Genomic DNA, 26179 nt, shown 5'->3' on the forward strand with positions numbered 1-26179 from the left:
ATGAATGTATTAGTGATGTTTTGAATGGAAAGAGACTAAAGTGATTGGTGTAGACAATTTTGCAGTATTCAAGACATGAAGTGAACAGGTCTCACCTTTACTTCAGACTGGTATAAGTGGTGATGAAATGGGAAGATGCACACAGTGGGGTATGTTTAATAGATATGGCTATAATGAGGACAAGTGTTATATTTAATAAGCTGCTGCCCTTCTAGTGCTTTTTTTATTCTCTTTATAATGTACTATTGGAGTGGTTGAAGTCATGAGACCAAAGGAAAACGGAGTACTCCAAAATCTATTGCTAATATACAATACTGTATTCCTTGCAGTGTTTTAACACTGCAGTAGTTGGTCTAGAGTGAGACCAAAACACCTGAAACTTGTTTCTCTATCTAAAGAACAAGAGCTCATTAGTGGCTAGCAGAAGTGTTCCATTACTCACATCTCTGCTATACCCTTTCAGTGTGATGGGAATAGAGATGATGCCTTGCTTTCTAACACAATACATTGAGTCATGACTAAATATAGTGTAAGGTGGAATGAAAAGATTTTATTTTATCTACATGTGGATGTAGAAAAGGGATGAATAAAATTCTCTAGCTTGTATGTCATTGTTATCTTTCTTATATGTTCTTGACTGCTTTTATTTTTCTTAACTCCTGAAGATATTTCTGAATAGTGAGGATCAGATGTTTATATTAGGTGCACTCATGTTATTGAGATTGTAGGCGACAGCGCGCTTCTTTCTAAGTTATTAACCTTCAAAAGATGAAGCAAGGCAGCCTTGCTTAGAGAAAACAGACTGACTTTTTAACCTTTAGTCTAGTGGCATCTATGGAGACCAGTGTGCAGGTAGAAAATCAGTGACCCCATTCCCTTTCAGGTTGTAGTGTGAAATGTTCTTCTTGTAAATAAGGAAATCTCTGGATATGATTTGGGGTGAACAAGGGGATCCACACTCAAATATAAATTGGCTTGTAGTTCTGGTCAGCTTATTCTTCAGTGTGCTTTCCCATTTCTCTCTTGGCTATTAGGGTAAAGTATAGCTGGTAAAAAGTAAGCAACCATCACGTTCCATTTGGAGGGGGGAAAGCCACAAAAAGGAAACATCTGGATTTTTGCAGAGATGATGACATTTTACTTTGTTTACTGAGTTTGCTATTAACTCATTTTCTTGAACATAGTTAAATAGAAGATAAGTAATCGTAGGATTTGGCCCTGGCTTACTACTGATCTTATTGAGGGGAAAGCAGAACTTAATAAAATTAAGGTAATGCCTACAGTAATGCCTACATATATGGCAAAGGGTGGCTTCTTGAAAAGTGCTGTGGATTGTGCTACATATCATTATCTGAATAAATGGATAGTAGGAATAAACAATGGCAGTAGTAGATGGAACTCTTTTATCCTTTCAGATGAAAAATCAATCAGAGTTCTGCCCTTCAGATCAGAGGACTGCAATGGGGGCAAGGGTGAAATGCATTGCTACTTATGTCAGAGAGGGAGAATGTGGTAAATACCTTACTCTATATTCCTATTTTAATGTCCAATCTGTGTTGTTATTACTGAAATAATGATGAAGTATTTCTATTTTGATAAAAAAAAAAAAAGGTGTATTTGAAGCCCTGTGTTTGTGGCTTGGAAACCTAGTTGGGATGCATCAAAATGATCATGATGTCAATGTGGTGATATAATGAGTTGTGTTCTGTCTCCATCTCCTGTTTTGGGAAACCAGTAGGAGTAGGAATGAAAAGCAATTTTAAAGCATAGTTTTTAAATATGTCAGTCCTGGGTTGGATGGATAACTGCAGTCTTCACTTTTTTCTTTTTTTCACTTTATGGGGTGGGGGGAAACCCAGCTGGAGCAGTGAGACTGAGCTTTCTTCCTCTAGATTCCCAGTTCTACAGGATAGAAAATGAAGTTTTCATGATGTTTAGGCTAAAAATCCTTAGCTTGTGCTCTGTCTGGGACCCTCTTGTTGCAGCTGCCTTGCACACAATCTGACAGGCTCTGGCTCATGATCAATGTTTTTTGATGGGGTTGAAATATACCACAAAACAGGCTGCTATTTAAAGTATGTCAAACAGCCAAAAGTCAGGAAAATCACTATAATTTTGTCTCCATTTTTGTATTATCATTTGCATATGTGGATACCCAGACTTGTACAGTCTGTAATTAACAGTAAATAGGCAGACATCTTTAGAAAAATATTCTAATATTTTCCTTGCTGCTGTCTGACTCCTTTCCCATCCACCCTCATTGCTGTGTCATCTCTGCTCCTACTTCACCCTACAAGAAAAGCTTGATGTAGGCTATGCAGCTAAATGTTAGTCTGGAAACAGAGCTGGGCTAGAGTAGAATCTTGGCCGGAGCAGGTCTGGCTATATGTGGGACTGACCCAACGCTTGCTTCCCCTTATGCTCTCATGCTTCCTTGTGCTCTCTCCACTGGTTGTACTCCTCCAGCTACTGGATGTGGAATGGGTCAGAGCTGTCAGATCAGCTGGTGATTACTCCTGGATCTCACCACTTTCCTAAGAATAATAATAAAACAAAAAGCTTGCAGGCTCCATTCAGTACTCCCATAGCAGTAAAAATACTTTAAAAATATACTGAATAGTGTTTGGTTCTTTAGAGAAATAGATCCCCTACATGAATTTCAGGAAGTTGTCGTTTATTTGGGTGCTATAACAATTAGCCTACTGTAAATACTATTGTGTTTTGATGACATTCCTTCACTTCCATAGCAGTCCAGCCTAAATGACATTTCAGTCACATTGTCTTCTATTAAATTGCAGATAATATCCTAAAGGGCCTAAGCAACATTTAAATGTTCAAAAATCTAGAAATAAATCCACTGTCGCTCTTGCAAGTAAAACTTTATCGTGAGATGGTAGATCTGATTTGTTGAGTCAACTTGAGAGCTGAATTGTTGTGTTGTACTGACATAGGATTAATATTAGAAGATAAGGTGTCAGGTGTGAGAACGTAAAGGATGAAGAGGTTCGACAGTAGATAGTACTAGGTATTTACAAAGTTGGTAGAGAAGCTTCGTATTTAATCTGTTATTAAATACATATGCATGCCAACTTTCTTTGAAAAGTAAGTTGAAAGAGAAGAGGTATAATTATTTCAAATGGTTTTCTCTAAAATCAAAGATTTTTTTTTTTTTACTTACACCGAGGTTTAATGGAATCAAGTACTTCAGACAGTGGTGCATGTGTTTATTTGACATCTGCAAGACACTGAGGCTTCTTGGTTCAGGTTGGGCTTTTTGTTTCCTCCTGGGCCTCAGCATATAAAGTATACAGACTCTGGTCTTTTGTGTATTTTTAATTTTTCTACCTTGTAGAAGGGATTTTCATGGATTGGGAAAAACAGTTTTTACCAGAAACATTTTTCATTCAAACAGAACTGGCAAATAGCCCAAAATATGGTGATTCTTCTTTGGACATGAATTTTAATTTCCAGACAGCTCCTCTTAATGGTCATTCATGACCTTTTCTTCTCTCATCACCACTGTGAGCTGCCAGGGGTGAGGTCTGCAGGCCTTGTCCTGGCCCATGGAGCAGGTTCTGAAGAGGGCCCTTTCTGTTGCAAGCTGATGCTGGGTCCAGGTGGGGGTTGGTGGCGGCCCACTGGGCCCACAGCTTGCCCACGGCTCTGTCTCCACTCGACTGCTTGATGGGCAGATGAAAGCCTGGCTACTCAGCATGCAGATGGTAGCACAGGTCACCCTACAGCTGAAAAAAATGATAAGGAGCTTTTTACTTGGTTGGTTAGAAACTTCTTTACACTCTGGTGAATAAAAAGCCTTTTCTTTTTTTAAAATAATAATAATAAAAAAAAAGCAACAAAAAACCTGTGCTTATTGTTATTCACTCAACAGTGTGAAATCTGATGGTTTTGGAGTACTAAGCGTGTTTTTCCCTGGCAACAAGATATTTTTTTAAAATGACAGATTGGCTTGTAGGAGCAGGGTGGGGCAGGGTAAATATGCATGCTTCTTATAATACTGTAGAATAGCTATTGTCCTTACAGCCCTGGTGTTAAAAATCATGCTACTGTTTATTTTGAACTTTTTTTTTAATGGTAAAGAATTCTGGCTAGCAAGATGTTCTTAGATTGGCAGAGGTAATATTAAGTTTTAAATATGAAAATAGTGAATAGTGCATAGATCTTGATTCTGTATCACTGTGCCAGAATAATCTGTCTAAAACAGTGCTTGATAAAAGACATTTACTTGAACATGGACTAAAAAATCTGTGGCACAGTACTTTAAAAGCCTGTTTGCATATTGTCTGTTTCTTTAAAGGGCTTCCGTATTGTCTCGGGCTCCCCTGGAAATGCAGTAAGGATTCGTATCACATCTCCGTTGCCATAGCAACAGCAGTCTTTCCCATAATGAGCTGCATCATCTGAACTGATGTCACAGCATCATGCAGCAGGTCACACAAGGCACCTCCTAGTATTGCATCCTACAGATGTGCCGTAAACATCAAAAGAGGATGATTTGAACAGGACATGGTAAGTGTGAAATGTTGTGCTGTTCTTAATTGCACCATTATCTTTCCTGTTTTATAAGGCTTTTCTAATATGAGAATGTGTGGATTTTGCCTTATGAAAATCATTCTGAGAAAAGATGCTGCATGCCTAAATGTTGTTTTTCAGGCAGATAGGCTAAGACAAAGGCCTACAGAAAATGCATTCAATACATTGTCTTTGTATTTGAGATTATCTCTGAAGATTTGAAGAGAATGTGTTTAGATTTCACAATCCAGTTGAAGTTGCTACAGTTTGATATGCTTAAATGGAAAGAATAACTATTTTAAGTTTTAATGCCATAAAGGTAGCTCATTCTTTTCCATGCATTTTTAAGTATTTCTTTTATATTCAGCTCTTTTTTTTAACCTACTGTATTTTAATAATGTTAATATAACCTATTTATTTTCAATGGCCTTCCATACCCAAATAGCACAGAAAATACCTCATGAACCAGTACTGAACAAGCAGCTGGCACTGTATTAATTTAAAACGTTTTGGTTTTACCCTATTTCTGCTAGTATTCTTAAACAAAAAAATAAAAATTGATATGACTGTCAGATAATAACCAGGTGTTCTGTAAGTACAGTAGTTTTTAGCTTTTCAACTGTTTCTTTCCTCTGTTTTTATGCTGGTCATTAATATGAATGTAGTGGATTTCAGATCTGCTTTCCTTCTAGTAAAGGAAAGGGTTTTTTTTTTTTTTTTTTTTTCCTGCTGCAACTGCAGTAAAAGGTGTAGCCAAAGATTCAGACATTCTGAGGGCTTTTGCTGTTCATAAAATAAGAATATGCGTAAGTATAAATGCTTCTGTGCTTATAGTGGGAAGAAAATGTGCATCTTTTATGTAGTAAATTGGTTAAAAACATGCCTATAATATTTAGAAACTCTTTGCAATGTCCTATATTCATTTACTTTGTATTAATATCTCACTTCTGGAGGCCAGGCTGATTTTGCTAAACCTAATCTTGCTGTATGGTGTGTAGCATTGTTTAATTTTTTGGTTTTGCATATTAGAAAGGTTTGATCTTTCAGCTGCTTGCTTTTAGAAGGAAAGAAAAGACCAGACACATGTCATTTTAATTGATCAATATGTCCACTAGGAATTAGGGAGTGGTCTCTGGCTCTGTTCTGCCCATGTAGCTTATTTGAGAAGTGCATCAAGAGGAAAAAAAAAAAAACAAAAAAAACACCAGCAACTACCAATCTTTTACTGATGTCTATATTTGTGTTTTTGATCACTTATACTTGATAAAGTATGGAGTGGTAAATATAATCTGATTATCCTTCACAGGGATAGATATGATGGGCTTATCTGACGAAGCTGGAATGGAGCTCCTATATTTTAATTAGACAGCTGCACTGCTCTTAGGCCATTTTCAGCATGAACTAAGCATGTTTGTTTCCCTTTCCCTATTAAAAAATGAAATAGAAATGTTTGCAAATGAACACTATAATTATGTTGCTTTTTTTTTATCTGTGAGGCATTCTACATTATGAAAGTAGTGATCCTCTGTGTTAATGGCACTCTCATCAGGCAAATGTGGAAGGCATGAGTTAGCAAGGGGAAGGGCGGGGTGGCTGAGGTCAGAAGGGAGTTGTCAAGCAATTTAAGTTCCAGCTTTAGGGGCCATTTCGTAAGGACTGCTCATAGGACGTGCTTCAATAGAATATTATGCCATTATTAATATCAGTGTATTTTGTTGGATTTTGCACGTGACAAGATTATCACAAAATAAAAAGTTAGGGAGAATGTTGAAGAAATACTTCTGACAGTACTTGTGAACAAATGGTCTGCTATGAAATCTCTGGTGCAGGTTGTTTGTCTTTGTTTTTTTTTCATTATTGGTTTAAAAAAATATATATATTTTAATATATATATATTTTATATATATATAAATTGTAAAGTACCTGTTATTCTATACCACTCCCTTCTCTCACAGCATTGTTTGCCCTGGGAAACACTCAGTGATATTGGAGCTCTGATGACAGTACTAGTGTTGTGGTGAACAGCTCTGCTAATTCTGACTTCAGCACAGTGCCTCAATTAGAGAATACTTCCCATTTATTTTTTGTACAGGCCCCAGTATTTCACTGAGATCTGTATGAGATATGGAAAAGTATGGAATAATAAAGAGTCTTTATTATGAATTGCAAACCTGATTGCTTAAGTCAGACAATGACTGAATATAGAAACGCTATAGATGCAATACAATTTTGATTCCTGTTTAAATATATTCATAATTTGGACAATTTTGTGAGACGGTTTTCAGCAACAGTCAAGCTGCGTTTGTTTACATTTTGTTCCACTACTGGATTTACTGAATCATCCTTACCAAAGGTAAAACATCTTGAAAATATATTCAGTTCTCTTTAAGTAACTGAATTCAGATGGATTGCTCTGATAGACTTCTTTGTATATGCAATTTTATACTGACATGTGATTGGATATTGAAGTATATTCATAAACTGTAAGGATGTTAGCATTTAGTCTTTGCTATGATAAAATCCTTTAGAATAATGTCAATTAAATATTTTCTACATAGCCTGGAACTGCAAAGAGAGAAGCAGAAGCTTGATTCTTCCCAAAACAGTTGTGGGATTTAATGGCAAGATCCAACTCCTGCAGTGGAAGTTAGTACAGTATGCTGACAAAACAAATCCTAACAACAACTAAAAACCTCCTGAACAGCGATCAGAACATGTCCTCTATGGAAGAAAGCAATCATTCTTCTCTAATGCTGAGGGAATCCTGTGCTCTAGACTCTATCTTCTTTGTGTTGTGCAGCAGTAGAGTAGTGCTGAGTAGGTGTCAACCCCATGGATCTGGAATTGCTCTGCGTCCAGAAACTCATCCCTGTTAAATTGTAGGAGTCTTCTTTATCCGAAGAGCTCAAGGCGTTTATTAGATCTGGTGGCCTTCCAAAATGACAGTGAAATATTTCCTTCAAAATAATTTAAAAGAAAAAGACATTCTGTGTTCTAGTTAACTTGTACTCTTCTGTAAAATTACTGCTGTGTCATAGGAGAAATACTGACAGCATTCTGAGCTTGGTGTGTGTAGTTTTTTTTTTTGTGTGTGTGTGTGGTGTTTTTTCCTTCTGAATGCTACTGGCAATAAGAAAAGGTATGGCTAACTGGAATATTTGAATTTACTCTATTTAAGTACTATATTGTGTTTAAAAGAACAACAAAAAAAAAATTACATAGTAAGAGGTGTTATAATTCTATTTTGAAATACTACATTTATATTTTGCATTGCAAGTTTGACCTGTGCATGCAATGTAGTGTCTGTGCACTGAGATTATACTTGCATTAGTAGGATAAAACTAATGATATATGATTTGAAAGATGACTTTAAAGGATTATCTTGCAAATAATTTATGCCTGAATATCAATGTTTCAGTTGACGAGGGGGGGAGAAAGGTGCCTTTTGATTTGCCCTTTTGCTGAAAGGGGCTGCACATCACGGAAGATTCCAGTAGCAGAAAGTAAGGAAAACTGTGTATGTTGCTCCTATCAGAAGCCATTTGAGCTGGGCCAGGCTTTTCCTGACGCAGAAAGAGAAGGAGTGAGAGGAAAAAGCTGGGTTGGATGGAGATCCAGGGGAGCCTGGATTGCTACTCTATGTGCTGCGGAGTGGGATGTGTGGATGGACAACCGTGTCTCATGTCACAGTCGTGACCCAACATTCCCCCAGAAGAGGCAGCCACCACCTTTCAGTTCTCAGCTTCTGTAGGCTTCAGCATAGGGAAGGAGAGACCACAGCTGTACTTTTAACTCAAACGCTTTTTATAGAGACATTTTCTATGTTGTTGTTCTTTAAAAGCCTTCTCTCCCTTGTTTTCTGGGTGGACACCTGTCCTATTATTCAGTTATCTAAAGGCTTGGGGAGCATTTTTCTTTCCTATGTTAGGTTTTGGATCTATCATTTTCTATTGACTCTAAAATAAAAACACTGCCTTTCCTCTCCTCCCCCCGCCTCTGCCACCCTTTACATCTTTAAGGTCAGGCATAAAAAGGTGTAATACAAATCCATAAACTGACGTGGAATGGTCATTGTGGCTTTTCACTATGTAAATGTTTATGCTATTGATAAGGTTCAGTGCATCAGAAAGGTCTTAAGCCAAGTTATTTAATAGAATCAAAATGAGTTTTCCTCAATCAAAAGGCTTCTCACTCTCAAGATGCCTTTGGAGAAGCTTTGCTTCATGAAGAAAAGAAAAGGGGGATGGTAAAGAAAAGTAAAACTACTCACTCACATATAGTTTCTCCCTTCTTTTGTGGTTGAAGCTTCAAGTGTCTAAGCTCTTGTATGTTCTGAATCCCAGCAAGGCTGACTCAGCTATGCATTACTCCAAGGTCAAAAATTCAGTTCTGTACAGTTCACAGTGTCTGGCATTTTCAGACAAGACACTTAAAGCCAGGAGTCCTCTGCTCTGTGTGAACTCACACTTCTCATGGCACACGCTTGATGCACTGTTGCCCTGGCCAGTTTGGCTGAAGTACATCTCCTCCTGCTTCTTGTCCAGTACTCAGTCACTGTGCCAGCCAACAAGGGGCATGTCTCTCTGGGGAATGAATGTCTCTAAACCACCTAGGAATGAAGACTTTTTTTTTTTTTTTTTTCTTAAATGTAAGTTGTTCCCAGGCTGTGGAGTAATTGTTGTGTCCTACAGAAAACATTGATCTCAAAGCTAGGGTTGGAAGATGAATCTTGTGAGCTGTAATAGCTCTTTACTACATTTGCCAGCTTTGTGGCTTCTGCAACTGCTGAGGGTACCCAGGGCCAGTAGTCAGCACTCCAGTGGCTGATGGCTGAGGGGAACTGGGGAATCCTTTGTGTGGCTGTCAGGTATCTGCAAGAATCACAGAATGGCCAGGGTTGGAAGTGACCTCAAGGATCATGAATCTCCAACCCCCCTGCCACAGGCAGGGCCACCAACCTCTCCATTTAATACTAGACCAGGCTTCCCAGGGCCTCATCCATTCTGGCCTTGAACACCTCTAGGGCCGGGGCATCCACAACCTCTCTGAGCAGCTTGTTCCAGCACCTCACCGCTCTCTCTGTAAAGAATTTCCCCCTGACATCCGAAGGTGGATGCATGGATTCAGAAAAGCTGGTGTCCTGAAGCTGTGGCACACCAAATGCTTTCCTCATACACCTCAGATATATGCTTGTATTTTTGTCTGTAGTTTAGAAATGTGTGCTCTCTTTGTCAGAGATCTTCCTCCTGAGATAGAATTCTAGGAGGAAATAGCTCTATGAAATAAATTTCTCAACACCCACAGTAAGAGGGTCTTTTGGGAGTTGACACACTTAAGGACTGCCTTTGGCAAAGTTAGGTTATACTAAAGAAAGCAACTAGCGGCTTGTTTTCTTCTCAGTATAATGGTAACTTGTAAATTTTTCTATTTCAAGAGGAGCTCCTTACTGATTGTAAGCTGGTTGTTGACATTGTTTCAGGATTAGGAGGAAGACAAAGCTGCTTCAAAGAATAATGTAAATTATTTACCAATTTCATGTATGAATAAAATAAGTAGTATGTGTCTGAATAGAGAGCAAGTTCTGTTTTTTTTTTTTTCTTTGCTGTGACTTCTTGGTATGACTTCTCTTGTTTTTTGCTGTGTCACTTCCAAAACATTTTCTCTCTGGATTAAAATCTTGAAGCTGAGTCTCTTCTTCGATATTGAAATTCATCCTGTCTCTGTAACTCCTTACTCCTGTAAGGAGTAACTGTTTACTCCTGTAAACTTGCACTTTATATTAGACTTTCACTTCTTATTTTCAGCTCCTACTCAATTCTATTACATATTGACTTTCTCTGCATTTTGCTTTTTCAGCATTCTGTTCCTGAATGTTGCTCCTGTAGTAGTCGCTCTTTTATACACAGCTATCATTCTTTTTTTAAATCCCTCACAAAAGAGAGAAAAAAAAATTTTCTCTAGACTGTCTTTAAAAAGTAGCTTATGAAAAGTAAAATAGAAATCTTGTGGGACTTTGTGTGTATTACTGTGTTTTAAAATAAAGCAATTTGGACATCTCCATTGAAGTCTGAATACAAACTGTAGAAGCTGGTGTGTGTGTGTATGTGTGTATCTATTTGAAATTCTGATCCCTTTTCTGAATAGCTTTCATTAGGGTTTTTTTTTTTTAAAGAGGAATTTCTGCTCTAAGGATTAATTAACTTGCCCAGATATCTTGAAAAACAACTGGTATACTGGAGACAAGAAAATATTTTTCTTATTTTTAGTATAGTACTTAAGAAAAAACTAGTCTTCTGGTTTTTTTTTTTTTTTTAATCTTTGTAGTTTTATAGGTTCGTTCCTGTTATTTTTTTCTGGGGGTTGGCTTTTTCTGCTTTTTATCAGTCTTATAGACTTATAAGACTAGCTCATATTGTGGGTATCTCAAACCCTGAGTTTTTATACAGTGTTTGTTACCTGCTCTAAATTAGGATGCATCTGAACATGATTACCTTGGGGTCATTCTAGATTTTCAAAAGTGGAGAACCTGTTTCCAGTTGCTTAAGGCAAATGTTGAGCTTATTTATTTGGTTTTAAACAGTATTAAAAATTCACCGCTTTGTTGCTGGAAGCTGAAACTACTTAGTTGGTGACAGAAAAGAAAATTTACATGCACCCCTTACTCAAAAAGAAAACAAACAATGTAGAGCACTTTAAGTTGTAAAAACTATTTCCTTTTACCAGCTAGATAAATCCTTGTCAGTGACAGGTCACTGCTAAGGAAGTAAGTAAAGATATTTCAACAAAATGGGTTTAAAAAATAAAAAGTCTAAGAGTAAAATACTTGCCTAGTGTGATATTAGCCTTATTAGGTAGGAAGTTGGAATGTAAGGATAAATCCTTGGTTTGCATTGCACACTGTGACTGTAGCTGCTTGTGACTGAGCCCACCGATAAGTTTGAATCAAGTGACTTGTATTGCACTTCTCCTATTGATAAACATGTACAGATTTCTGACAGATGTTTGATAAGGACTGGTAAAACTTACACGGTGAATGCAAACAAAAAAAAGAGCTGGATATTGTCATGTCTGAAGGCTGTGTTAAGAAGTTTTTTAAGCTCATATTCCAAGGTGAGCCTTTAAGAACCTCAAAATACAAGTTAGCAATGACTGCATTAGTGAAAGACTTCGCTCAACACTTAGTTTTTGTCATGAAGAAATGTATTTCAGAGCTGAGCTCTACTGATAAACTGGGGTCCGCTGAGAAGGCTTTTAAATATAGTACATCTTTTGAAGCTGTTTCATGTAGCTCTACTGCAGGTTACTCACAATATTCAAGTGTGTTAGAATGTGTTTAGAAAAAGCTATTCCTGTTGAGGAGACCAATTCCCTGGCCAAGGCAAGTCTGTACTAACAAAGTGTGTATCTGTCTTGCACTTTTAAGCTGCACTGCTAGTCTCTGAAAACATGCCAAATTTTATAGGAATAATAAACTGGATTTTGATTGCCACGCAAGAGACACAAAAGCAAACCCACATAAAACCCATAGATTGAAATAGGAAAAGCTATTGTCAGACTTCAAGATGTCCTGGTTGTTCTGCTGAGGCAATGACACAGCAGATAAGAGAGTTGCCATTTTAAGGGTCAGCTATTAGAATACACTGGGTGAATTTTGTGGTTTCTTAATGTGCCATTTGGCCTTGCTTCTTCTCAAAACTTTGTGTTAACATTTCATTAGATATTTAACTACAACACCCCAGTTTAGTTCCTAGTGATTTGATGTACTGATAACTTGGAATATAAATCAGAGCATTTTTGCTGCTTTTGCATCTGGAAGAGGTAGAGTTAATATGCCCTGTGCATGATGTAAGACCAGGCAGTATGTTGGCCACAATGCTGACTGTTCATTGAGAAGGAAACAGTTTTAACCATCTGAGTGCTGAGCACCTGTATGCAAAATAATAGCTTTATTAAAGAACCTTTTAAATAAACTGAAAGGCTTATACTCTGGCTTTCTGTGAATTATGCAGTAATCAACTTTTCATTGTGCTACTTTGAATCAGATTGGAACTCTAATTTGCTGATTCCAACTGTGAAACTTCTGTAACTTTTAAAGTCAGTTAGGTCAAATGGGATAAATCCCCCTCACGTCCCTGTTGTTCCTTCATGTCCTTGGGCAATGTGGAGAAAGGTGTTTTTTTTTTCCAGCATGTTGAGAGCATGAGTGGTGAGTTACACTGTACAAAGATACGAGATTAATGTTTGGGTGAAGTAAGACCTCAGCTGCTGTCTATTCCACATTGTTCATGAAAATGTACTGAAACATTTTGATGTATGATGACTTCCTGGATTTGAATTTTGCTGTAATATGATATACAGTAACAGCTGGTCTAGGAAGTGATGTTATGCTGTATGCATGCTAGGTGACACTATGATCAGTTTAACTATGCGTGTGCGTGTACATGTGTGCACTTGTATTCAGGCAGAATAGAACAGCCAGAATGGCACAAGTGAACACTGGCAAAGAGCAGTTGGATAGGGGTGTTGAAGGTAAAATGTGAAAATCTGAAGTAAGCAATCTAGAACTGGGGATTTTTTTACTTCTGAGATAAAGGATTAGACAGTACAAGATTTAGACCTGCTATCAAATGTCTGGAAAACTGGGTGTTTTTGGCAATACAAAAACTTGCAGATGTAAATAGCATTGACAAACTTCTAAGCCTGGTTAATTGAAAATAAGAGCTTAATTCCATAATTAATTTATGGTCAGATATCTTCACAGTCTGAGTCAATATTGACAGAAAGGTAAAAGCACCTGGTCTGCATAGCTCAAGGACATAAATGCATATTGTTCTGCCGTGAATACACTTATTTCTTTTTGGAAAAGAAAGGAAACCCACGAGGCTTTTCTGTGATCCTGAAGGACTCCTTTCTGCAGTTAGGGCTTGACAAAAGTATTGCACAAAAAGCTGTTTTCTTAGTGATTGCTGACTCATTGAAACACCTATTGCTGATCTTCATGAAATCCTAGGTTATTTTTGTTCAGAGAGCAAACAGCCTGAAATAGCTAATGACTGATGGATATGAATTAACCTGAGCTGCAAGATGCACAGAGCTAACATCTGTTATGAATTAGTCTGATCCCTGGCTTCTGGGGATGACTTTATTTTCCAGTCTAATAAGTACACATTTATAGAAACTGGAATAGCTGTAACTGTCAAGTGAGCTAAGGATGTTAGCTTTCAATCTATATGCCAGTCTATCAGGGAGTATGGCAAGAATGGCATCTTAAAAGGGTTAAGAGTTAATGTAGGTCCCACAGTTAAGCTGTATTGATTTCACTGTTTGGTTTACCTTAACATGTATACTTGCATGTAACTTTGTTTTCATCTTTTGAGTGTTTTTTTTTTTTTTTTTTTTTTTTGGTGTGTGTGTGTGTGTGTACACTAAGGACACATGTATAACACGTAAGTAAGACGAGAAGGATTTTTTTTCTTCTTGGTAGTGTTTATACAAACCAATTTCTCATGGTTTTAACTAATCCCGAACAAGTTCAGCATCTGGGCAGTGAAATTCTAATCATATGTGTAAAGACATAGTTCTGACAAACAGTTTTTGATATGCTCAGTGTTTTCATTGGTATGTGAGAAGCACAATTAAGGCAGAGATTGTCGACAGCCACAGCAAACCTGGAATCTACAAAGACGTATTTCCTTCCTCCACATCCAGTCTGCATATTATAAATTCTGAAAGTGAAACGTGATAGCATTTGGAGTCAGGAAATATGCTAGTGTGGCAGTTTTCTGAATTTTTTTTGAAACAGTATTTCCTAAGACTGGAACACGCCTCAGGGGTTACAATTAGCCTGTCTTGGGCTGATTAGTATTAGGTGCTTGAGAATTGTTGCATTCGCCAAATAACATATCCTAACAATCGAGTGGAAGGAGGTCTGGGATTCCAATCCTCCATGTGGAGAGCCCAGAGAATGGTCATTCTGATAGATTAAATCCCTTTAAGAGAAGAAATAATAGATGTATAGAATCCTTAAAGGTGGTTATCTCCTGGACCAGGATGCGCAGTGTTGTGTTGTTTTTTTTGTTTTTCCTCCAGCCTTCTCAACTGTTCACTGAAAGTGAGGGAAAACATCATCTGAGTTATGCTACTCTATTTAAGCCTTCCTTATCGTGCTGGTTGTTCATAGCTACAAACTGCACAAATCTCAACCTTTTTCCTAAAACCAAAGTTGTGCATCTTCATAGATATAACTTAAATTTAATGCGGAAATGTACTGGTAATAAAAAGCTAAATGTAAATATCTTTTTTCTTTATTTGTCATTGTATGTTTAGACAAATATTAAAACAAATGCTTGTTTACATGGTTATTTTATAACTAACTTAGTAAATGAGTTTATATTATTTGATTGAAAGGAGATGCAATTGCATTCAATAAACACATGAACACGAGTAATTAAATAGAATGTGGAACATGCAGTAGAAATTGAAATAATTTTCAGAGGGAAATTTGAATAAGTAATCCTAAAAGATCTTCACATAGAAATAAAATACTCAGCAATAGAAACATCTATGAATGATTGCATTGTCTGTAATCAAGACATTTCAAACTTGATCATCCTTCAGCTGCCTTTTGCTACACTTTTTTTGCATCACTTTAATAATTTTTTCTGACATGCACCTTTGAAATGCCACAGAATCAAAGTTAGATTCAAATGGCTTGAAATGGGCAATACTTCAATAACTCTTCCATTCACCCAAATAGCTCAACAAGTGTGCGTGCCAGAGATACTAGTTTTTTGTCTCCAAGAAGCAAATCTAGAACATATTGAAACACAGCAGGGAAAAGCTGATTTTTAGAGAAGTGTATTAGTAAAATGTAAGCTTCTAAGGAAGAGTGTGTCTTGTTTGTTTGTTTTTAAATAAGAAGGAGAGAGCTGAAAAGGAGTAAGAGTTCTTTAATGATTCCTAGGTTTTGCAATATGACGATTTGTTCTGCTGTGATGAGGAGGAAGACTATAAGCTCCTTTAAGAATAATGCTGTGCTGAGTCTCGAAGGAGCAGAGTGCTGCATACCAGCAGCAGGTTCACAACTGCTCAGTGATGTTTGGTTTAGTTATTACCCATTGTGATCACATCTGCTTCTAAATTGGTTCTGAACAGCCCAGAAGCATCAGCACAAGATGATCTTGAAGCTACCTTGGTCCTCATTCCCTTTTCACTGGGCACTAGTATCACGTCTGGGTTTAAAATTCAGTACACATCATTTGCCAAAATCTTACCCAATTTGAAATGTATTATCTCTAGCTGCAATTTTTGAAACACTGTAACAAGCTTCAAAGTCTAAAGATAGAAGAATTCTTAGGAAAGTGTCAAGAGACTTATAGATGCTTGTCTTTATTTTCAAAAGCAAGATTTCTGTGACTTGAAAGTAAAATTCAAACATTCATTGTCTTTTACATAGAAGGCCCATGCTTCTTGATATTTTTGCTATCACTTCCCAATACCAAATTGCAGCATGAAAGTTTCTTGTACAGGAAATCAAGCTTCACATCAGTTGTTAGTGATTTCTTTGAGTTAAGCATGATGATGAACTTCAACTATGAATTTACAGGTGTAATGTGCGATAGCCTCAGAGAATGAAGTCATGTTAATAACGGCAGCAAAGCAGATTCAGCTACAAAAGTTGTTTAACTCTACTTGAGACAAACCAGTAGTATGTCCTCTAAATAGTAGTTGCTAAAAGATCCTAAAAGAAAACAAACTGGCCAGAGTACTGTGTGGTCTGTTTTGGTATTGGTGTTATATTGCTATAGCTGTTATTGTTGATGTTGTTGGAAAGAGGCGCTTAGCAGATGAAGTCATGCAGAGATGCATACAGAAGTCCAGACTATCTCCTCCCTGCCCCAAAACATGTACTGTGTGTGTCTGTGTGCAGGTCCGCAAAGGAGTGTACTGTGCTGGGAGGTATTTGAGAGGATATTCCAGATCTGTGATTGAGCTCCTGTATGACTTCAAAAAGCACAACTAACTTGTCACTCCATCAGTTATTAACAGATTTTTTTTTTTAACTTCTGACATATTTCCTAGCTGTGACAGTGGATGGAACCTTCAAACTTCCTCTATTAATGCAGGAGTTAGGGTATGAAATGCTTCCTTCTGAGAAGTTCTTTCCGGGCTCTGCAACAAAGAGAAGTCTGCTGTGTAACATTGCCTCTCTTCAATCCCTTTAGTGTGCTTGGAGAGGGGAGGCTTGAAGAGGCAAATGCTGTACACAGTGTGCTTGTGATTTAGGGGCACCCTGAAGCCCTGCCAAGAAAATGCAGGGAGATGGCTGAGAGCAGCCTGGCTGATGAGGGTTACAGAGAAAGGAAATGGCAGGAACAGAGGGTTTGGTAACAGCTAGCTCAAGTTTAAAAGGAGGAAACTGGTGGAGATGGGGCACTGAGGGGTGTGGGTAATGAGAAATAGTGGTGGTAGATGGACAGCTGGACTAAATAATCTTAGTGGTCTTTGCCAACATCAAGGGTTCTGTGAGTGGGCTTTACCAAGTTGAGGGAGAATGAGGTAACAGCTGATATAGCCTGGCCACGAGTTAAATGCTGCTTAAAGCCTCCATGGGCTCCAACTTTTATTCAGCTCCTGTCAAAATAACGTGAACACTGCAAATTCCTCTGGGGCCATCTAATGGGTATGGTGCACTATTTCCAGTCATACTGGGAACAAACATAAGATATTTAAAGTATAGAACGCAACAAAATATATCTAATGGCATTATCCAGTACAGTTAGAGCATGCAGTAAATGAATCAGCAGTGGTTTAAGAGCATAATAATAAATTTTACTTTAGCTAAGCAAGCTCATTTCTTAAATCCTTGGAGGCTCTGCAGGATGTTTTAATGGCTCTTTTGTGATGTTGATATTTCCTCAGTTTAAAAAGTGGACTAAATAGGTTCATTTTGCATAACTTAGGATGGATCTTTCATACGGTAATGATTTTAGGTCAGTGCTAAGCTAGACCAGATGCGGAGGAATGATTTAGAAGTGAAATGCTGCATATCCTATTACAAAGCTTTTTAGGCCTGTATACATATCCTCACAGCTGTAAGCTTACAATTAATAGAAAATTCTTAGTACGTAGCTATTGGTAAAAAACAACAACAACAACAACAACAACAAAAAAAACAACAAAAAAACAAATAAATGGAAAAAAACACCTATAGTGCTTCCACCACAGCACTTCCACTTATTGTTTTTTTTTTTTTTTGAGGCCTTTGGATTAATTCATTAGGAAAACAATTTGTTGGAGTCACCTGTAGTTAGGAATAAGCTGATAATTGTATAATTGCCACCCAGAAAGATATTCCGTCCATTTGTGCTATAGAGGTTAACAGCAAACCACAATGAAACCTGAATGATACTGAAACCATAAAATAAACTTATTTTTCTGAGTGAAAAGAAAGAAGTTGAGGATGTAGACAGCTATTAACTAAGGGTCTTTCTCTCTGAAATATCCCCATTAATCTTTATGATATAAACTACTCACTGCTAAAATGTTATTGACTTGAAATTTGGAAAAAAAAACAACTTTCTGTTCCCTGAAACATCTCCTCTTTTTGAAAAGCTTAGGAAAAATGTTCCTCACTGTATTAGTTCCAAATCATCTGTAGTTCTAGGAATGTGAATTTTTCATAATCAAACATTTCTAAACATAAAAACAAATGTAGTACTTGTATAATTTTTACCTGCCCCAAATAGAAAATTAAATATCGTAAGACACAGTATGTCTTCTGGTGTCTGCTGCTATGTTCTCAGAGTTTCACTGCTATCCTATGTTTCTTAAGTCAGTGAAGCCTTTTACCATAGGAAACACTGAGCTGGCTACTGGGTGTAAGAAGGATTGCTCCTCATGTTATGCTCTCTTGTGTCTTAGATGAGATACATTTATTCAGCAAAATTTAATTCTGTTAAAAAGTAGGTAGCAGATTTAATTTTGGGATTGAAATTTCATTTAAAGCTTTATTTTTGTATTCACTGCCATTATCTTTCATTCAAAGTACTCTTGGTTTAACGCTGTAAGTTAAAAAGGTAATTGTTGCTGCTTAGTGAATGAATTGAGGCTGGAACAACAAAAAAATTGCACTCTGGAATTAAAAGCACTGATAATTGAACTAGCAGTTTAAATCTGTAAGTCATCTGGCACTTGATAACTTCCAGTTATGCAGTATAGCAGTAATGCAGATTTCAGTGCATTACTTTTTATGGAGGACTTAAAGTGAAATCCTTTAGGAAAGCTGGAGAACTGGATCAGTAGGGAGGGTCCTTTAACAGTTTGTTCCTAAATTGTACAGATCTTCAGCTCCCTGCTTAACTGCCGTTCTGACAGCTCCAGATAGGGTCATGTTCAAGCTGTGTCTGGTGAGAGCTTGGAAGACTTATCTTGGGCTAAAAATATGCTCTGTATTTTGGCACATTTTAAAATATGTACTTCAGTGAGTATCTATATACGAAAAGTGAAGTTGGAATAATGCACCAGTGTTTCAAAAAATAGGAATGTATATTCGCAAGAGTCTCAGGATGTGTCTGGTTCTGGCATTTCTATAACAAAATGTAACATAGAAACCCCGAGCTTCACTAAATGTACTTGATAGAACTGCACTAGAGAACATGTAGAGCTCAGGTAATGAATGCAGTAACCCCACATTAGTGGGGTACTTCATATGTCAGTATATTTGTCAGCTGGGCTAATTTCTAGGGGAATACAATCGATTTTGGAGTAATCAAACTCATGAACTTGAGAGACCTGTTGCTGCATCCTGCTGTGGGTGATTGCAGTCTCTACCTTGTTCATGAGTGGACCTGGTGCCTACAAGCAACTTAAGAAATGACAAAAGGGATTCTTAAACTGTGACTATTCTCTTTAGGTGAAGATTTGCTGTAGAAGAACCTATGCTTTTGTTTTATTGGAAAGGTAAATTTTCACTTGCAGAGAACGAGTTTATTACACAAGCTGATTTATGTGAAACTCTAATGTATGCACATATATACACAGGTGCTACATAAGTTCTGGTATACTAAAAAGTTTTCCTTATTTAAGAATCTTTGTTTGATGAGATGGGTCGTAGTTTGAGAAAGCCCTTTTCTGTCATCTCATGGAAGGTGACTGCTTCCTTTCACCACTTGCAGTTTGGCCATTGGCAGATGGGAAATGGGTCAATCTCTCAAAAGCCATATGTTTGCTCCCAGTAGGGAGCTGAAGGAAGAAAGGATTTATTTAATCCTTATTATTGTAGGAGCAGCAGTGTGGAAGGTGGTGGATTTCTCTTAGGATCTTAAAAATTAATTCTAATTGAGGTAGAAAGTGAATTGGAAGGATGCTACAATAGAAATAACTTTGTCCATGCGTTTGTATTCCATCATAAGGAGTACTTTCTGCTGGTGCCTGTTTACTGCTAAGCAGCTGCTTCAGCTTTTCCCTGGATTGCTGTTTCCCTAGCTGCTACAAGTATTGCCTCTCCTCCTCCTCCCTGTCTTCTCATTGAGCTAAAGGGCATTGCAGTTTTCTCTATCCTGCCCAGCTGCAGCCCAGCCCAGGTTGTTGTACTGCTCCAGAAGCTGGTCTGACTTGTCATTTCTCTTTGTAGCTCCTGCAGCAGCTTGCCCCAGACATTTTTCACTTCTTGAAGGGATCTTGCTGCTGCTGACACGCTCCCTCCTGTGGCTGTGTCTTGTTTGGACTGAAGTTGAGTTAGATGAAAAGCAGTGTAACAGTACTTCATTATTCTGTCTGGAAGCGGAGGAGAAATCTTCCCCCTTTGTTACTGCATTCCAGCAAGGAGGAAATGCTGACTCATTATTTACCTGAGATTTTAGCTTTGACTCTTTGCTCAGAAACTGCTGTAACCAGTTTTAACCACAGAAAAGGATAAGAAATGATAAATGGATGTCAAGAATGACTGACCTGGTGTTGATGTCAGAAAGTGCATGTACTGAATGCATATATGATGTATATCTCTGTACATTCTTCTTTGCTTGCACCAGTTGTTTGTTGCAATAACTATTAGTGGGGTAATAGCAACAGCCACAAGAAGTCAGAAAACTTGTGACTTTTTTTCCCAGCTTCATTTCTCTTTTGAATATTTGTAAGGCAAGAACAGAAAACTTAGTCAGGCTCTAATTTCAACTGCAAAATGAGATGATAACAAAAGCAAGTTTTGCTTTACATTATAATTTAACCATTAACTACCCACCTGCCAGTTACTCACCTTGCTGCAGTAGTTAATGCCTTCTTATTTTTCCTCCTGTCACTGAATTCCTCCAAAATTCTCAGCTGTAAATCTGTCAGCACAGTGTATGCGGGCACCTGCCCCATGGCTTGTTCTTTACTTGTTCTTAGAGTCTGATAAAATAACTTAAGAAAAGTTTGTGTTGGTATTTTTGGGTAACAGCGATGTAAAAGGCAAAATTAACTTGCAAGGTAAAATATTTTTTCTATTTTGAGGGAAAGAAGTGTTCTTTATCTTGAGCTTTTATTTTGTTCTTTCCATCACTGCTGCAGCTCTGTTCATAAAGGCATTTGTAAGGGCAGTGGTGTAGACCAGCCACTAGCATTTCAATCAGTGGTATCTATGTAGTACTTTAAACTAGCACAGAAACCAAAGTGGTGAACATGAAATACATGTACATTGTCAGCTAGTCATGTTTGATAGGTATGTGTACAATGATGGCAATCCCATGATGCTTCTTCTGTGCTTAAGCTATGCTGAAATCCCATAATGTTCAAATTGGAGACTGGATTCCACCCAGGACAGTGGTCTCTGATTCACCAAAGAGTCAAGTGCTGAGAACCACAGAAAATTGTGGTAAGTACAGGCTTGAATTTGCAGCCACAGCTGTAAGGCAGAATAGAGAACCAAGTGTATCTAAATATTCATGTAAGGCTGGGAGACTTAAAAGATCACCAGCACTAAGACTGGGAAATGAGATTAATGTAATTATCCACTGTGCCAGGAGAAGTTCCGGAAAGCATTCTAGTGACAATGAATTTCAGTAGGAACAAGGCATGATTAAGAACAAGGTTCAGTTTGTTTCTCTTGCATCTCTGAAGACAAACTTGAACCAGTTCTGCAAGTGGAGCAGATCAGTCTACCTCTGTTAACCTAATTGGTTCTAAGGATCAACCTCAAAGGGGCTTATGCTGTCTGTTTTGAGCTTATTCCTTTTCTTCTGCTCTGAAGTCTTTTTTCTTTTATGTTCAGCCTGAAGTTTTGCAAAATTTGCTGCAAAGCTTATTTATTTAACTTCACCCAGTAGCTATTTTGTGGTTGTGCAGAGGAGGAATGGTCAAGTCATTCTCAATATTCTCAGGATGCTGAAACTTTTACAGATATGCAAATTGTGTCCATTCAAGTAAAAATACAATCTATCTATGAGACAAGTTTCAATGTTGACAAGATTTGTTTACTTAGTCTGGATGGTCATGTAAAGGTATAGAATTGTTTATATGCAAGGTATCTGTGTATTGATGAAAATTAACTATTTTGACACAAAATTTTCAAGATGGAGAAATGCCTCAAGCAAATTTTTTCTTTTTTGAAAGAGCAAGTTTTTCTAGTTTTAAAACAAATAAACAACAACACATAAGAAATTCTTTAAGATACTTTATCATCTTTAAAAGTATTTGAAAACAATACTAAAAAAATATGGTTTAAAAAAAGAGCTTGCTGTTAGCAGGAGGCTTATTGGTAAGCCACGGGAGCACTTTCTGTTTCCATGGTTGTTCAGGCAATGTTGTATTGTGGGTGAGATTTAATGCTTAACTGCAGTTTGTCATGCATTGCTCCTTGAAATTCCCTATGGAGTGTTTCCTTTGTACTGATGATCTCTTTGCATTTGTGTGTACAGCTAAGAGGAAAAAGTGATCTACAGGTTCACAAAAGGTTCAAGATTTCCCTTATCACAAACCACCATTCCCGTCTGTGTACTTCTTGACAGAACAATTAATTCCCTAAGATTTTTTCCCCATTTTTCAAGTATTTAACATGTTTAAAATTTTGCCTACCCACCTTCCACATAAAATAGAGCCACAATAGTTCATGTGGTGTATTTCGTTCTTCACCTCCAACCAATTTCCAACATTCAGATATGTTTAATGTTAGACAGTTATGTTATGTGCTGATGTCCTGTGAGCCTACTGTAGACTGAGCACCAATGGCAATATTGCAAAAAAGCCTCCTTTCCTTTTTCAGAAGTCACACCTTCCAGGCACTTCCTTGCAATCAATTTAAAAATCAATGAGAATAATAACTGTTGCAAATAGCAGTTTGTAGAATTTCACCATTATCAGTTTTTTTTTTTTTAAAGTCTGTAGTTCTAAATTTGATGAGAAAAAGAAGACTTCACATTGAAGACTTGATGCAAATACTTGGTCATTATTCTAATAGCTGAATTTCATGTCCTAGTACCATAAACTTTAGGGCTGCTGTTCTATAAATTTAGTTGTGTAAAGCTCTTAAGGATAGGGACATACAATTGAGTTAGTGCTATTTGTCAGTTGAGCTGCCAGCTTCATTTCTGCACGTGCCCTTTCAGACTATTCTATTTGTACAACTGGCTGCAGGCTAAGTTGTGTTATTGCACAAACAGTAGGCTAACAGCATGCAGGTAGACGGACAGTTTGACACACCACTTCCTTTTTTTGGAAAAAATGATTTAAAGGTCTTAATTGTTTTTGTATGGATTTTCTGTAATCTGAATACATTTTTCTGTCTACCCTTATACTATATTGCTTGCTTCTGTAGCAGTGACTTTATTTTCAGCTCTCTAAGTTTGCTAGTTTCTCAATGGAAAAATAACCAGGTTTTAAGCATGTAAGGGATCTTTGCACTTTGACCATTTAGTTTTGCATAAAGCACATACTTCCCAGTACATATAAATAAAAAATATTAATTAAAAATATTGCTACAAGTTCATGAATAAATCTCAGTTCTAGAAAGAAAAGCTTTTTATAGACTTGATCTTTCCATATATGCTCAAGACATTAAAAACATAAAAAAATGTGTGCACAAAGCCACTTGAAACCTACAAAGTCATGTGTTTATTAGACTTTAATTCATCTTCTAATGTTACTTATTCTTATTAGTGGTGGCTGCTTTCTGATCTAACTTCTATTTATTGTAATGAATTTCAGTTACATCTTTTCTGTACTTTGTGTTCTTATGAATTCGAATTAGTTGTTAAATAAAGACATAAAGGTGTGACCCTCTGATTTCTGCGAGTTACAAAATACTAATTGTGTAAATAAATTACAAGTATAATTACTTAAGGATATTAATGCATACTTTAAGAGAGTCAGTACTAATTAAGTGCAATGGGAAAAATCTTACAGATGTGTTAGTTATCAAAACAAAAACAATTGAAAATTTATTTAAACACACTTTCAGAAATTGTCTCACTTCCAAGATTGATGCCATGCTGAAGGAAACCCATGGTGAGGATCTGTTCTGTTCTTTATAGTGTTAAAATTATCAGAGAATTTATTTGCCTATCAGCTGTTATTTATCTAATTAACATGACAATGCAACATTTTAGTTCCAGTGTGCCCAAGAGAGGCTTTTCACCAAAAACCCGAGATGAAGTCATTAGTTGATCTTGATTGTTTTATAACTGTTCATTGAAGAAGCCATCCTTGTTATTGCCTCGAATTGAAGTTGCATGTACGCAGAGTTTTGTCTTGGTTCAGTGTTTGACTGATAGCTGTAAATTGCTTGAATATTAAATATGAAGATATTTAATGAAGAGCAATTTTACCAGAGAATGACCCAATCATGCTTGAGTGAAGCCAAATGTTGCTAGTTTGCGGGTTTGTTTTTTGTTCTTTTTGGTGTGTTGACCATGTGCTATAATGGCAATTGATCATCTCTTGTGTGACAGGAGCTCATTTCAAAGGAAGAAAGCCAAGACTTCTAAGAGGTTAAATTGTGTTTGTGTGAGCAACATTCACCAGCTGTGTAATGTCTGAAATATTTTCTCCTCAAAATTTTACTGCAAGCATAGACCAGTTTGATGCTGGTTTTGTGTTTTTTGAATGTATGTAATGAAAAGTTTTGTCAAAACTGTTAGTTTCATGTTAATATAAACAAAGAGATTTGGAAAGAAAAAAATTGGCACCTCCTAACCTGTTTTATCTATACAAATGTGAAATTATTGCTTGCAAACTGTTTGTGTATATGACTTTTCCTTTTTTGCAATATAACTCTGGCATTCTTATCACTTGCACAAATCTGTTGTTATTCAAGGGCAAGATCCACTGCAGAGAATGTTCCTTTCAGTCATGCTGTGACACCATGCTTACCCTGTGTTTTGTTGTTGTTCCCCCCTCTCCCTCCCTTCATTCAGAACAACCATATAAACATATAAAGAGCATTCTGAAACCCAGGAATGTGAGGAACACAAAAATTCCTACCTGGCCTTCATGGATGGATTACAATGCTGAGGACCAATAGCATGTGTTATTACTTCTGAGACTTCTACTTGCAGGACAGCTCTCTATGTCCCAGTTTCCAGCTGTTTCCTCCCTGCTCTCTGCAGACTACTGAATGCAGGCAGCCTGGCCCTGTCTTAGTGAGGGATAAAGTAGTTCAAGCTGCTCTTCTGTGTGATTGTGATCTCTTTTCCTTCTCCCTATGAAATCCTAATCTCTCCCAAGCAGTGACTCCCATGGTTCTTTATCTGCAGCTTGAGACAGCTGACAGCTGAGTAATTTAACCTTATCAGAAGGGAGTTTTCTGAACAATGACTGGCCCCATTTCCAGGTTGCCTGCTATTACTATTTCCTGCACAGATTTTCCACAAATGAATGTCAACTTGGACTATGCTCAAACCCATACAGAATATCTTGCAGATACTTGCTCTCAAAGCACAGCAGTTCACATTTCAACAGTTTGTTTTCTGCTCTACTTTATTGAAGCTGAAACTGCAAAACAATCCAGAGATGTCAAACTAGGTAGTTGTTGCAGTTTCTTATTTTTAGAGGTAAAGGAGCAATGTTATTTTGCTTTGAGCCTCCTAAAAACTTCACTGTTTGAGTAACTGGCCTAGTATTTTAAAACAGCATTTTTCCCCCTTGTTTGTGTTTATGTAGCCACTTTAATTCTATTCAGAAGGAAATATCTCTTCCTTTCACTGAAGATCATCTGCACCATGCATTACTCACTCCTGTGTAGCCTTTTGGGTATTGCATTTTTGCTGATGTTAATAAAGGACTTTCAAAAAAGCAACATACATCAAAATAATAATAAATAAACCAGCAAAAACACCAGGGAAAATATTAGCAGACAGCCTATGCTGGATATTCTTGTAAACAGAAAGCCAATGATTCTAAAATAAGTTATTCCCCATCAGGCATGTATAGTTATAGTACTCCTACAGAATAAATGACTAACTGATCAAAAAATGCTTATTAAGAGATAGGAGGAAAGGTTACAAGACAGACTCTTCTTACAGGCACTGAGAAAGGGCCAAAGACAGCACTGCTTCAGTTTGGAGAGGATTGCTGATGTCTGTGGGGAAGGCACTCACAATTCTGGAACATAAGGTAGCATTAGGAAGGTTTTTGAAAGACTGATGTATGTTTTTGTAGAGGGAAGTAGTAAAGTGTG

At 37.2% G+C, this 26179-nt stretch overlaps 1 protein-coding gene and 1 long non-coding RNA gene across 2 annotated transcripts in view; one reads left to right on the forward strand and one right to left on the reverse strand.

The window, feature by feature from the left end:
• Nucleotides 1-2684: 2684 nt before the first annotated feature.
• LOC104911183 (uncharacterized) lies at nucleotides 2685-25211 on the reverse strand. Its single transcript, XR_793703.3, has 3 exons — nucleotides 24985-25211; nucleotides 20786-20931; nucleotides 2685-3743 (listed from the first exon to the last, which is right to left on the reverse strand). It is a non-coding gene; the product is annotated as an uncharacterized LOC104911183 (long non-coding RNA).
• AKAP6 (A-kinase anchoring protein 6) overlaps nucleotides 4360-26179 on the forward strand; it is a 273752-nt gene continuing 251932 nt past the window's right edge. The window contains exon 1 of the mRNA XM_085225172.1: nucleotides 4360-4527. The gene's annotated coding sequence lies outside the window, so the exon portion shown is untranslated. The remainder of the gene's footprint in view (nucleotides 4528-26179) is intronic.

Source organism: Meleagris gallopavo, chromosome 5 (assembly GCF_905368555.1).
Source record: "Meleagris gallopavo chromosome 5, MGAL_WU_HG_1.1, whole genome shotgun sequence".
NCBI lineage: Eukaryota > Metazoa > Chordata > Aves > Galliformes > Phasianidae > Meleagris > Meleagris gallopavo.